Below are 14,879 nucleotides of genomic sequence, written 5' to 3' on the forward strand. Positions count from 1 at the left end.
GTAATCCTCTCCTTCACAATAAAATTTCTATCTCTTCCCCCATCATCCCCCATGCCAGGACCAGGCCCTTGGTGAAAGGACTTCTAAGCTCTTTTTGAAGTCCAGATAAACATCCTCTTCCTGGGTCATCCTGTCATGGCGTTTTCAGAGGCTAACTCTTCCCACACATCACGACTGACTTCTTACTACCTAGCATTGTTGTCTTGCCAGCAATACATGTGTGAAGGGAGACTTTATGCCACATGGTATAGTCATTTCTTGGTCATTTGCCTCTACTAGAGAGTATTCCTGCTACAACAATCTCAGTAGTAAAGAATTAAAAGAGCTAATGTGAGAGATGTAAGCTCACAGAAATAACTGTTTTCCCAACAAAAACCTTAAAAATACATTTGAAAACCTACAGAATGAAAGAATTACATTCTTTCAAAACAGTGCAGAATTAACAAGAAGATGGTGGCACTTTAGGTACCAAGAAGAAAACACAAGAGGACAAAGTCACAACACAACAGCAAATCTGCACTATTGACTAGAGTATGTTGCCTACTCATCTATGCTATGTTTTATTTTGAGCTCATATGAAAAAATACAGTTAAATAAATATCACACATCAATGAAAGATGCAGAACGTACATCTAGTATATCATCATTTATACTTCATATTGTTTATGAGTACTTACATAAGAATATATATTCACCAACCTCATAGAGCATTTTCTCTGGAGAAGGCGGCTAGGAATGAAATTGGAGAGAGATACAAAGAGGATTTCAATCGTTCCTAAATTGTTTTGTTTCTTTTAGCAAAAATGACAAAATGTTAGCATTCAATTAATTCTTGGTGGTAAGATAACAGATGTTTGTTATATGATTCTGAATTCATGGAATTTCATAATAAAAAAATTTTAAGAGAAATAGAAACAACACCTAATTACATTTTAGCCTGGAAGTAAAGCAGATTTATAAACACAGAAAACATGAGGAAGAACCTTCTTTCTTGGAATAGAGTTATAGCTGACCAAAATACATTTTGAACTACATAAGTCTGAAAGAATACTTAAAATGATACTGTAATTTCTAAGTAATATTGGGCAAGTAGATTTGTCTCCAAGAGCTTCCATTTAATTTTATGTAAAGCAAGGATGTTGAAGTAAAATATCTTGGATAATCTCTTCAACTTTAAAAGTCTGTAACTCTTTTTCCCCAAGAGGAGGTAAGTGTATCTCTGCACATGTTATTCCTTTTGCCTAGAATAGGAATACTCTTTTCCTCTAGCTTGTTCCCTGGCAGTAAAATCCTATTTATCCGGTAACACTCAGTACATAGGATACCTTCGTGCTTTGGGAAGCCTTCCCTCACCCTTCCTAAGGAGGAAAAAGCACCGTCACAGCTCTGTTCTCATACTCCCATTAAGCACTTGATACACTATCTTTCCATTTATGTGTTGCCTGTTCTGTTAGATGGTGAGCCACTGATGACGGGACCTGCACCCTACCCTTCTTTGTATCCCCTGAACCTTCCACACTGTTGCAAATATTGTTTTCCCCAAGTAAATGATGAATGAATGAATGAGTCAGTATGTAAAATGGCATGAAGTTCACTCCATCATTCAGGTCAGTTGATCGTGCCACTAGAAGGTAGGGGTGTAACCCAGATGATCACTTAATATTCTTTCCAAAAGAATCCACAGGATCATTTCGAATTTTATGCTCTTAGTTTAGAAAGCAAGGATGACATAACTTTTCTTCTTCCCCTTTTGCTTTTCCTCATACTACACAGCTTTTTACAAAGAACATGAAACACTCTTCTTACTTAAGCAAAATATCAGAAACTTAAGATACACTAAACCTTGAACTGAAAAACTGTTACAAAGAAGTGAAACATTTTATCATATATATTTGGATAATATGCAGTTGGCTGCAACAGTTCATTCAACCCTTGTTCTCAAATGGGGCTGGCTACAGTTCCTAAGGTGGAAGAGGGATAGTGTGATAACATGGAGGGGAGAGAGAACTTGGTGGAAAATAGCCAGTAATCCCTCCCAGGAACCCAAGGAAGCAGGAGGGTAGATCTCAGCACCCCTAGTTCTTTCTTGGATCAATCTCCCCAGATTTGGCTCCTGAAATAGTTGTTAACTGGGAGATTCTTGGAATCAATGGGAGTGTCCTGGGAGTCTGCCAACTAGCCACAAGACCTAGAAATGCCCTTGACAATATTTAAGCCAAAGCAGACAACTGCCACCAGATGCGATGGGGGGAATTTGGAGCTCAAAGCTGCACCCCCAGAACTTCTAACCAGGTACTACTGTAGCTCACCCTAGTCATTTCATTAATTCAGAAGTAACATGACCTTGCATTTTACAGGACTGAATATTCTGGACCATACTTATTAATTATAATAGGGTTATTTTTTTAAACTTTTTATTTTGAAATTGAAGATTCACAGGAAGTTGCAAAGATAGTACTGAGAAGCCTCATTTACCCTTAAACAAGTTTGCCCCAATAGTCACATCCTGTGTAAATACAATACAATATCAAAACCAGGAAACTGACATGGGTACAATGTATGTGTATTCACTGTCACTTTATGACACATGTAGATTACTCTAGCTATCACCACAATCAAGATAAGACTATCCCTTCACTGCAAAGATACCCCTTGGTGCTATCTCTTTAAAGTCACACCCATCCACCTACCCCTCAACCTTCCCAAACCCCTGGCAACAACTGTCTTGTTCTCCATCATCATAATTTTGTCATTTTGAGAATGTCATATAAATGGAATAATACATTATGTGACTTTTTGAGACTGGCTTTTTTCATTCAGCATAATGTTCTTGAGATCCGTCCAAGCTGTGGTGTATATCAGTAGATCATTCCTTTTTATTACTGATATCATATTCCATGGTATGGATATACCACAGTTTGTTTAACCGTTTACCTATTGTAGAACACATTGGTTGGTACAATCTGTGGCTAGTACAAATAAAGCTGGTATGAAAAACAATGCACATGTTTTTGTGTGGATATAAGTTTCCATTTTACTGGGTTTAACGCCCAAGAGTGGGATTGCTGCATCATATGGTAAGTGTACATTTAATTTTTAAAGAAACTATCAAATTATTTTCCAGTGTCTGTACCATTTTATATTCTACCAGCAATATATGAAAGATCTAGTTTCTCTGCATCCTCACCAGCATTTGGTATTGCTACTATTTTTTATTTTAGCTATTCTAACAAGTGTATAGTAATAACTCATCATGGCATTAATTTTCATTTCCCTAATAGCAAGTGATGTTGAACATCTTTTTAATATGCTTATCTGCCAATGCTATTAAGAATATATCCTCTTTGGTGAAATATTTCATGTCTTTTGCCCATTTTTTAATTGATTGTTTTAACTGTTGAGTTTTGAGAGCACTTTAAGTATTCTACATATGACTGTTTTGTCTTCTCATCCTTTTAACTGGGTCTTCTACAGAGTAAAAGTTTAAAATTTTGATCAAGTCCAACTTACCCATTTTTCCTTCTTTTATAGATTGTACTTTGCTGTACTATCTAACTACTCTTCACTAAGCCCCAGATCCTAAAGATTTTCTCCCATATAAAACTTCTAAAAACTTTTATAGTTTTACATTTAAATCTATGATCCACTTTGAGTTAATTTTTGTATAAGGTGTGAGACTTACGCTGAGGTTCTTTTTTTCCACCCCCACGAATATTCAATTGTTCTGCACTATTTGATGAAAAGACAATCCATTCTCCATTGAATTGCCTTTACACTTTTGTTAAAAAAAAAAAAATTAGCTGGCTATACTTGTGTGGGGTTATCTATTCTGTTATTGATTTATGTGCCTATCCTACTGCCAATACCAGTCTTGAGTATTGTGGCTATATAAATTTTGCAATCAGGTGGAGTGGTTCCTTCCATTTTTTTCTTCTTTTTCAAAATCGTTTTAGCTGTTCTAATTTGCCTTTCCATATAAATTTTAAAATCTTGCCAGGATTTTAGGAATTGAGTTAAGCCTATATATCAAATTAGGGAGAACTGATATCTTTAATATGTTGAGCCTTGATGATAAATTTTACCATCTTAAACTTTGATAATAGGTTAATGTACTTAGTTTTCTACCATTTGGACAAGAAGTACCTATTTGAAAAGGACTGTATATAAATTTAACAGAAAATTTACGCCACTACTATATTTAAAATAGATAACCAACAAGGACCTACTGTATAGCCATAGCACAGGAAACACTGATCAATATTCTGTAATAACCTAAATGGGAAAAGAATTTGAAAAAGAATAGATACGTGTATATGCGTAACTGAATCACTTTATTGTACACCTGAAACTAACACAACATTGTTAATCAACTGTGCTCCAATATAAAATAAAAATTAAAAAAAAGACAAACTGGTTTCCAGATTCATTACTATTTTAGTTTTTAGTAACAGTATCAGTTACTGAGACTGAAAAACAATGAAGAATTTTCTTGGGATAAAGAGAAAGGCAAATAATACTTCAAGGGAGGACAGCTGAGTAAAGAGGTCAGTTTTGCATTTTTTCCTCACCCATGTCTCCTATCTTTCTCTGTCTTCTGTTATCTCAGATAAAATGTGGGTCTAATGATATCATCTTCAAGTAATTTAACCTTTACTTAGTAGATTAAGTTGTCTTTTCCATTAAATAATAACTAACACTTTAAGAACATAATCAAAACAATGATAAATTATTGACAAAATAAAACTGATGTTGCAAAAGAAAAATACTGTGTATCTAAAGGGAACATAATTTTACAAAGCTGAAATGAGAATGCTGCTAATAAGACCTTTCGCTTAAAAAAAAAAAGACCTCTCCTTATCTGCCACTAGGTAAATAAAAACTTCACAAGTTGAAGTTTTGAAATATTGAATGTCTGTAAACTAGAATAAACTCCTAGTTAAGAGCTCAGGTCATGGAGTCAGATAGACCTGGCTCTACCTTGAACTAGCAACTTGATGTAGGGCAATTTACATAACTTCTTTGAGAATGTGTTTCCTCGTATGTAAGATGGATATATTTAATAATAGGACCTATGTCAAATAGAGTGGTGAAGCTTCAGATAATGTATATTAAGCACTAATTCGAATGCTTGGCATATGGTAATCACTCAATACACATTAATTACTATTATTTTTAATTCCTTTTTGTCTGGGCAAATTACATTTAGGCTTCCCTCCATAAGGACAGTTGTCCTAAATGGAGCCTATCAAGCTTTATGAATTTTAAGGTTCCTGATAGATACATTGTTTACAGTGGTCTTACTGTCTGCAAGTATACACTTCCCTTACTCCCAAGAACCATAATTTTAAGCTAATGAACTGAACTTAGATAAAACTGGGTGTTTGGTTCAACTTTAACATAGCTAGAACCCATCTTTTGAATTTCAGCCTCTTCAAAGTGGCCATGATAGTTTGCACAGTTAGAAATATGAATTTCTAATTGTACAAATTAGAAATTCTGCCAGTTGCACAATCAGAAGTCTGATTCCATTCCTTCATCAAAAGCCACAGTAGCTTTGGGATTTTGGAGGCACCCACCTTAGATGGGGCCAGAAAAATTAAATAATATGTAATTCAGGTGGTCTCATGTAGGTGAGTTACATGACCTCTGAACTGGACTTGATGGGAGAATCAAGGCAATTCTTTTGTTTTATTTGGTAGAGAGGTCAAGTTCTAATTTAATCTGTTCCTTGTTAATATTATGAGACTAAAAACAAATGTGGTAGCTAAAAAAAGTGGAAATTAATGATTAAAAAAATCCACTGCCTATGGATTTCAATGATCCTATCCATGGTTACCAAAAATCACTGAGAGATGAATTTAAATAGAATTAAGAGTTTGATAAGGAGTGGTAAAAGTATCATGATAAAAATTTTGATAATGTTGTTTGTTTTTGGTTCATTAATGAACCTGTGGTTATATGAGGTTATAGAATCAAATATAATCAAACGGGTAAAGAAAACTCAGATCATTAATGGAGAAGACAGAGACGTTTGGTGACTTTCTTTTTTTCTTTTCTTTTTTTTTTGGCCACACCATGTGGCTTGTGGGATCTTAGTTCCCTGATCAGAGATCGAACCCAGGCCCAGGGCAGTGAAAGCGCAGAGTCCTAACCACTGGACTGCCAGGGAATTCCCCAGGGACTTTCTGCGTATTATCTTGCTTGTATGAGTGAACATTCAGCACTTAAATTTCTGCTGTGTTTCAAAAGTTACTTTCTCCAACTTTAATTTTTTAATGGTTCAGGACTAGAAAGAATTTGCTGGACATTTTTAAAAGGCCACATGCTGGTACATGGTTGGTAGTGAAAAGAACATGGAAAGTTCTAATTATGCCGTAAGTAGAAGTTTAACCAATAATTGGATAATTCTTTTAAAAACATCAAGGCATTTTCTATCCCGGTTAATGTTAACACAGGGAAGAGTGATTAGAACATTCATTCCTTACATACTACTTATCCTGGGTTACACTTGCCAATTTAAATCATTTTCTTGAAATAATAGGTCCTGCATTCCTTAGAATCATTAGGACTAGTAATGGATACTGTATTTGACTGATTTTTCACATGCCCTGATTTCACAGCAAGGACCTAGTTGTACTCAATTACACCCACTCACTACCAAGACACACTGACTCAAGCAAACAAATGATTATGCCTCAAAATCAAATTAATAGACTTCCAATGAATAAAAGTTCTAATTCTTCACTAGGATGTGATTAAAAAATTGTAAACATTTGAGTCTTTACAAAACATGTACTGAAACAATTTTGGCCTAAGATCAAGGAGATTTAAGAAGACTGACAAAGAATCTTTAAGTCTTTCTATAATTGCTTTCCACTCTACTTAAAATATAACAGTCACTGCAATTTCATAATAAGAAATAATTTTATAATCTTTTCAAATTTCTCTCTCCTTTTCTATTTTGGATCCTTGTGTCTTTTTTTTTTTTAATGACATAAAGACTTAAAACCTTGTATCTTTTATAAACCTAAATTCCTAAGAAACAGGGGCAGAGGATAAAATAAAGATTAAATTAAAATAAGATGTCAGATATGAAAGGAAAAAGATCAAGAGACCAGATGTCACATAAGGAAACTAAAAAATAATATGAAAACAAAACTAAAAACCATTTGCATGTGTGATAGGATACCAACATTTACGCTGCCTGGGTTATTTCTATGAAAGGAAAAAATATCTGGTAAAGGACGGACCTATAAGTATACTAGTACTATGCCATATTCTTACTCAAATAAGCTTACCTGTTTCTGTGTTAAGAAGTTCATAACCTGGGAAAAAAGCAACATTCTTTTGGCTAATATCAGGGTCAAGCATTAAGAAGCAAAATAAAATCCTGACTATGCTAAATAAGTTATAAAATTATCTGCTCTATCTACACTTTGGTATTTGTAAGGTAAATATTTAAACTTAAAAATAGACCCTTTCAAGTCATCTAAAGTTCTTGGTGGAAATGTAACATGATATGATAAATCTGGTTACCATTTAAATTTGAAGTACTTCATCCATTTTGGTGACAAAGGCGGTTTTAGCAGCTATCATTACATTCATTTAAATTTCAAAGTGCTTTGGGTCCTTCCAAGATGAACGTCCTTTCTTCCTTGCCTCTCATTCCTTAACTTATTTTCTGAAGATAGCAATGTTTACTGCAAGAGAACAACAAAAAATAGAGCTAAACTGGAGAAGTAAACTAGTTTTAAATATATTGGACATTTTCTTTCCTTTAGGATATTCTTAATTTCACACTCACTCAACCGTTAAAATTAGACTTATTCATTTAAGAAGTAACTTCCTTACTCAGGAAGAGACATGGATAGAATCTTACACACTCAAGAACTATCCATGCCATACCTAAGAACCAAGTAACTTATAGGAATCAAACTAGCTAGCACTGATGCACTTGAGGCTTTCTAAGACTTCATCTGATTGTTCTTGTATATTTCATTTTTTGGCTAGAAATATAAAAATAAGAAACATTAAACTCTATTTCACCTTTATAAAAATCCAATTCTAACAGTCACAATTTCCAACTTTGATACAGCCTCCGTTAAATATGAAAGTAGACATCTCCAATTGCAAAAGTTTCTCTAGCCACTTTGTAGTTTTACTTTAGGCTTAAGTATAAAATATATTTATAATTTGGTATACAAAACATCAATTTGCAGAGACATGGATGGATCTAGAGACTGTCATACAGAGTGAAGTAAGTCAGAAAGAGAAAAGCAAATATCGAATATTAACACATATATGTGGAATCTAGAAAAATGGTAAAGATGAACCTATTTGCAAAGCAGAAATAGAGACACAGATGTAGAGAACAAACATACGGGCGCCAAGGGAGGAAGCGGGGGTGGGATGTTGGGAGACTGGGATTGACATATATACACTACTATGTATAAAATAGACAACTAATGAGAACCTACTATATAGCACAGGGAACTCTACTTAATGCTCTGTGGTGACCTAAATGGAAAGGAAATCCAAAAAGGAGGGGATATATGTATAGTTATAGCTGATTCACTTTGCTGTACAGCACAAACTAACACAACATAGTAAAGCAACTATACGCCAATAAAAAAAGTTTAAATTAATAACTTCCTATTTCTGACTCTTCAGCACCAATTACATGCATGTTTAAACTGGCCCAACGCCTAATTTGTTTTCTCTATAACACCAAATACAAGGAAAATAATTGGAAAAGTTAAGAAGAAAGAAAAAGATAATGTGATCACTTTTTTTTTAACTTTTTAATATGGGAATTTTCAAATACATATACAAAAGTAAAGAGAATGATGAACCCACATACCCATCACCCAACTTTAACAGTTATCAACATTTTGCCATTCATCTTCATCTGTCCCTCACCTCAATTCATTCTCTCTCCTGGAATTATTTTTGTTGTTGTTGTTAGTTTCTGCTTTATAACAAAGTGAATCAGCGATACATATACATACGTTCCCATAACTCCTCCCTCTTGCGCCTCCCTCCCACCCTCCGTATCCCACCCCTCTAGGTGGTCACAAAGCATGGAGCTGATCTCCCTGTGCTATGCAGCTGCTGCCCACTAGCTATCTATTTTCATTTGGTACTGTATATATGTCCATGCCACTCTCTCACTTCGTCCCAGTTTACCCTTGTCCCTCCCCGTGTCCTCAAGTCCATTCTCTACGTCTGCGTCTTTATTCCTGTCCTGTCCCGAAATTCTTCAGAACCACTTTTTTTTTTTTTTTTTAGATTCTATATATATGTGTTAGCATACAGTATTTGTTTTTCTCTTTCTGACTTACTTCACTCTGTATCACAGACTCTAGGCCTATCCACCTCACTACAAATAACAATTTTGATTCTTTTTATGGCTGAGTAATATTCCATTGTATATATGTGCCACATCTTCTTTATCCATTCATCTGTCGATGGACACTTAGGTTGTTTCCATGTCCTGGCTATTGTAAATAGAGCTGCAATGAACATTGTGGTACATGACTCTTTGAATTACGGTCTTCAATGTGATCACTTTTAAATGATTCATGACTGTGCTTACATACTGTAGAACTGAACCTCTCAATAAATTTTAAGAAACAAAAAAGCATTTTAAAAAGGACGTTTTTGTTTGTGCAACATCAAACAATATCTAACTCTGACACAGCTGGGTTATTCATGATGAAAACAATACCCAATGTTCTTACAGTGCTTAAATCCACCACTTCATGTGGTACATAACAATGATGAGCAGCATGTAGGAGAAATATTACCAAGAAAAAATATATATAGATCACCAATAAATAGATGAAATGATGATGCCCAGTATCACATAAAGAGTGGCAAAATTAGTCTTCTTTCCATTATAAGTCTTTACAGAAGAAAAATGCAATTAATGCCTATTTTATTTTGAAATTTGAATATGAAAAGAAATTGAACTTATGGATATACAAATACTGATAACCTAGAAGAGTACTGATAGAGAAGTGAAGTGATTTCCCATGGGTAAGTGTTGGTTAGTGGAAAAACTGAAATGAGAACATACATCTCCTTACTCTTTCCTAATGCAGTGATTGATTATCCTTCCATAATCCACCCTGCATTCCTTTCCTCTCAGTCCCCAAAATAGTCTTTTTCTGAACGCTTTATTCTGATGTGTTTGGTAGAACTCAAACTCCAAATCTGAAATATCACCTCAACAACTTCCCATGTCAGCTATTACTTTCCACTAGGCTCTACAGAGTCTCCTCTACACATATGAACTTAGTGATCAAAGATATGAAAGGAAAAGACATATGCAGATTTTGAGGCTGCCTACTCTGTGCCTCCCTCCTTCCTAGGGATGCTCACCAATGAATTCCAGAACAACTGGCATGACTTGAACAGGGTTGTAGGTTAGATGGTAGTAACCTATCAACATTGAATTCCTGATTGTGATTATTTTATCCTGGTTATGTGGCAGAATGTCTTTGTAGGAAATGTACTCTAAAGAATTCAGAGGTGATGCAGTATAATGTCAGCAACTTACACTCAAGTGATTTAGGAAAAATTATCTGTACTATTCTTACAATTTGTATATAAGTTTGAAATTATTATAATATAAAAGGAAAAAAACGAGTAAATATATCAGTACATCTGTCACATTTCCAAAATGTCTTCTGTGGAAGTCTAATACAGCTAAATGCTTAAAGAAAAAGTAGTTCTACAGTGAAATAAATTTGGGTAAAGTTACTCACTGTATTCTTTCTTGGTGACTCACAATACATGTGAGCCTATCAAATATTCCTACAGATCATGCATTAGACATACTTTCAATTATCCATCCTTCCAGCCACATATAAATTACATACTTAAGGCCTACTATATGAAAGAAAATGTTCTGGGTAGTACAGGTAGATAATAGGGAAGGCAAGATCTCTCACCTCAGAGAGCTTACTGTTTTAATACAGAAAGAGACAAATAAATAAATAAACTAATTTCAGATGGTGATAAGTGCTTTGAAGAAAATAAAACTGGGTGTTAGAGACTGGGAAGGTGGAGGTGCTGTTTTAGACAGTGTATCAAGGAAGGCCCTCTGAAGAGATGATGTTCAAGTTGAAATGAGCCAGAAATGGAAAAGTTTAGGGGAAGCATCTTCCAGACATAGGGCATACACGTCATGAAGATAGGAATAAGCTTATAATACTCATGGGGAAAAGTTTCTAAATTATCAAAATAATGAAATTTGTGTAAAAAATTTCTTAAAAATTCGTAACTTTTTTTAAAGTAACTAGGCAAGTTCTCTTTGGATGATGATTTTCTATTACTTCATAGCTTCTTTCAGAACCAATCCTTATTTTTATTTTATATTTGAAAACAAAGGTTATTCTCTCTCTGCATGTAAAAAGAAATAAATTGCCTGGTTTTTTTTTCTTTTTTGGTTTTTTTGTTTTCTGTTTGCTTTTCTCCTGGATGGTGTACTAGTGTGTTGGGAAAACATCATGAAGACATGTAGGCAGAAAAAGTATCCCCTGAATGAATGACTATATGCAGCTATGTTACTACCCACTCACTGAGGCAACAGCAGCATATACCTAAATTCAAGCCCTCTCTTCTAGAACTTCCACAGCACTGGATTTTGCGTATTGCCAAAGAACAACTTCAATTATATACCTTAAGGAAGGAAAATACACTTATTAGAGAATACAAACTACATAATCATTCAAGTGTGGCTCGAGTTAACTGTGTAAACATAACACCGAACAAAGTCATAGACTGTATATATCGACACTGCTTTACATATTAGACAAATTCTGAGTATTCTAAGAGGGGCCTGACTAGTATGCTAAGCTACAACAGGTAGAAAAAGAGAATATGCTTTGAAATGTGTTTTGTGTTCTAACTGGCTAACAGGGTTATGTGGAAGACAATACAGAAGCAAAGATGATGAAGAGAAGAGGCTGTATTCTCAAAATTGTGAACTAAGAAGAAAAATCCCTAGATCCTGTAAGTGGGGACAGCATGAAGTTAAAAATGATATAATGCTGGTGCGGGGCGGGGGGGCATTTTGTTTATGAGTACCAGGGCAACTTCATCACAAAATAAATAAATTTAGGATACATATATGCCAATTTCAAAACATTAATAAGATAGGCATATTGAAACAAAATAGGAAGGAAGGAATTTAACCTTGCATAATTAAAAAGAGAAAAGGTGCCAGTTTGAGAGTAAGATAAACTGGACATTAGCCCCAATTCCCCATTAACTGAGGAACCTCTGATATAACCTTTGACATTTTAAAATCTATCAAAGCCCTACAGGCTCAGTACTGTGTGATCTTATTTTCTTTGCTATTTAATTTAATAGTAGGGAACTATTTATTTAGTTCCCTAAGAATGAAAACACAACAGTCCAACAGGAATCCTACCGCTCACTTGGGAGCTTTTAATTCACATAGAGCAGGGACTGTCAAACTGTGACCCAGGGGCCAAGTCTGACCAGCCACCTGTTTATGTATGACCTGCAAGGTAAGAATGTAGTTTTTACATTTTTAAATAGCAGGAAAAAAAAGATCAAAATAAGAAAAATATTTTGAGGCATAAAAATAATATGAAACTCAAATTTCATTTTTATAGATAAAGTTTTATCAGAACACAGCTAGCACATTTAAAAATGTATCATCTAAGGGGCTTCCCTTGTGGCGCAGTGGTTGAGAGTCCGCCTGCCAATGCAGGGGACACGGGTTCATGCCCCGGTCCGGGAAGATCCCACATGCCGCAGAGCAGCTAGGCCCGTGAGCCATGGCCGCTGAGCCTGCGCGTCCGGAGCCTGTGCTCCACAACGGGAGAGGCCATAACAGTGAGAGGCCCACATACCGCAAAAAAAAAAAAAAATCATCTAAGGCTGCTTTTGTACTACGAAGGATTAGCTGAGTGGGTGCAACAAGGGCTGCATGGCCCACAAAGTCTAAAATGTACACTATCTGGCCCTTTCCAGATAACATTTGCCGGTTCCTGATACAAAGTACATATACTCACACGGTTATGCTCTAAAATGATAGGTCTTATATTTTAACACTAGATCAAATGGTTCATTTTTTCCTTATCTCCAAGTATTTCATTCCAAGTCTTTCATGTTTCTAATGAAATATTAAATAATAATTTTATATTTAAAATGACTATTCCATAATATTGAGAGAATTTTTGTATACTCGAAAATCCATTTTCCCGACTTGTGAGATTTCTTAGGTATGATAAATTATTTTCTTTGGGTCAGCTTCTGATTTAAAGTTTGTAATGGGCTCCCTGAATTGAAAAATAAATAATAGTTCCTAGAGTCGATACAAGATCTTTATAACAATACTGAGGAAAAAGTGAATAAATGGTTAAAAGTTATGTAAAAAATAATAACTGCTTGAGAGCTTCACAATTTTGTAAAAGTGTTAGCATTAAAACTCATTCTAGAATGATTCTGCTTCTGAGGGCATGAGGGGGTAAAAAGTCCAGAGTAATCCTCTCACTGCAAACAACTAGAACACCGTATAAAATATAGGAGAGGACTATTTTCAGACACTAGCAGTGCAGGACTGTGATCCCTGAGAAAAGGGAAACAAATAAGGCGAGCCCTACCATCACCCAAGGCTCTCAGCCAGGAAGCAATTTACTACTCCAGTACAGGAGGAAGAACCCAAATAGAGTCTGGCAATCTTGTTGACGTTGAGGAGATGGAGAAAAAAGTACAAGGAGGCCAAGGTAGCTAGAATTTATGGGGTAGAGTTCCAGAGAGCAGTGAAAGTGTTCCAGCAGTTTAAATGAGGGTTCCCTTGAGTAGTTAGCTAAATAAAAACCTGTACATGAGAAGGGTAAATTTCTTGAGACCAGCCAAGAAGAGCTTCTAAGGAAAAACGTTACCAGGGAGTTCTAAAGACAAAGGATTCACAGAGCTGATATGGGGCCAATATTTCAACAAGTTCCCTCCAGCAAGAGGGGAAAAACCTCACTGAATATACAAGGCTATCAGTAATGACCCCAGAAGGGCCACGTGCAGAAGCAGGGGAAAAGTAGCCCTAAAATAAAAGTTCCTCTAGACCCTCCTGAAAGGTGCTTGGAAGCCTAGAAAGCCTAGAAAGGATCAAACTAATATGCAATTTAAAATGCCTATTAGGAAAAAGTCCAATACACTTTAAAGAAATACTACAAAATCAAGAACTCAACACGTAAAATTCACAAATACCTGACATTTAATTAAAAATTACTGGACATACAAAGAAGTAGGAAAATGTGGCCCATAACCAGAAAAGTATCTGTCAACACAGAGAGACCCAGAAATGACAGACATGGTGGAATTAACAGGCAAAGACATTGAAAGGGTGTTATAAATATGCTCCATATAAATGAAAACAGGAATACAGGGAAGAGAGAAATGGAGAATTTTCAAAAAGACCCAAATAGAACTTCTAGAGATAAAATATATATATAATATCTGAAGTGAAAATTTCACTGGATGAGATAAGCACTGCAGAAAAAAAGAAATCAGTGAACTTGAAGACACAGCAATAAAATCTAGCCAAAATGAAGTTCAGAGAGAAAAAGATGACTGTTAGACAAAGGCAGAATACTGTTATAAATGTACTACATTATATGAGATGGTATAAAATTATTTGATAGTAGAATGCAGTAATAGGCATATTACAAATCCTAGAGCAACCACTAAAATAAGTAAATAAAAAGGTAGAAAAAAGAATAAGCCAATAAAGGAAAAAAACAATAGAGAAGATTAAATGGAATTCAAAGTAAAATTAATTCAAAGGAATGGTTAACAGAAAAAGAACAGCAAAGATGGTAGATATAAACCTAACCACATTAATG

At 35.0% G+C, this 14,879-nt stretch overlaps 1 pseudogene across 1 annotated transcript in view; it reads right to left on the bottom strand.

Moving 5' to 3' along the window:
• Nucleotides 1-735: 735 nt before the first annotated feature.
• Nucleotides 736-14,879, bottom strand: part of LOC149750157 (uncharacterized) — a 157,472-nt pseudogene continuing 143,328 nt past the window's right edge. The window contains exon 8 of the transcript XR_016392031.1: nt 736-7,700. The product of XR_016392031.1 is annotated as an uncharacterized LOC149750157 (transcript). The remainder of the gene's footprint in view (nt 7,701-14,879) is intronic.

Source organism: Delphinapterus leucas, chromosome 2, assembly GCF_059928025.1.
Source record: "Delphinapterus leucas isolate spDelLeu-1000000601 "Yukka" chromosome 2, BTC_Dleu_Yukka2, whole genome shotgun sequence".
Taxonomy (NCBI): domain Eukaryota; kingdom Metazoa; phylum Chordata; class Mammalia; order Artiodactyla; family Monodontidae; genus Delphinapterus; species Delphinapterus leucas.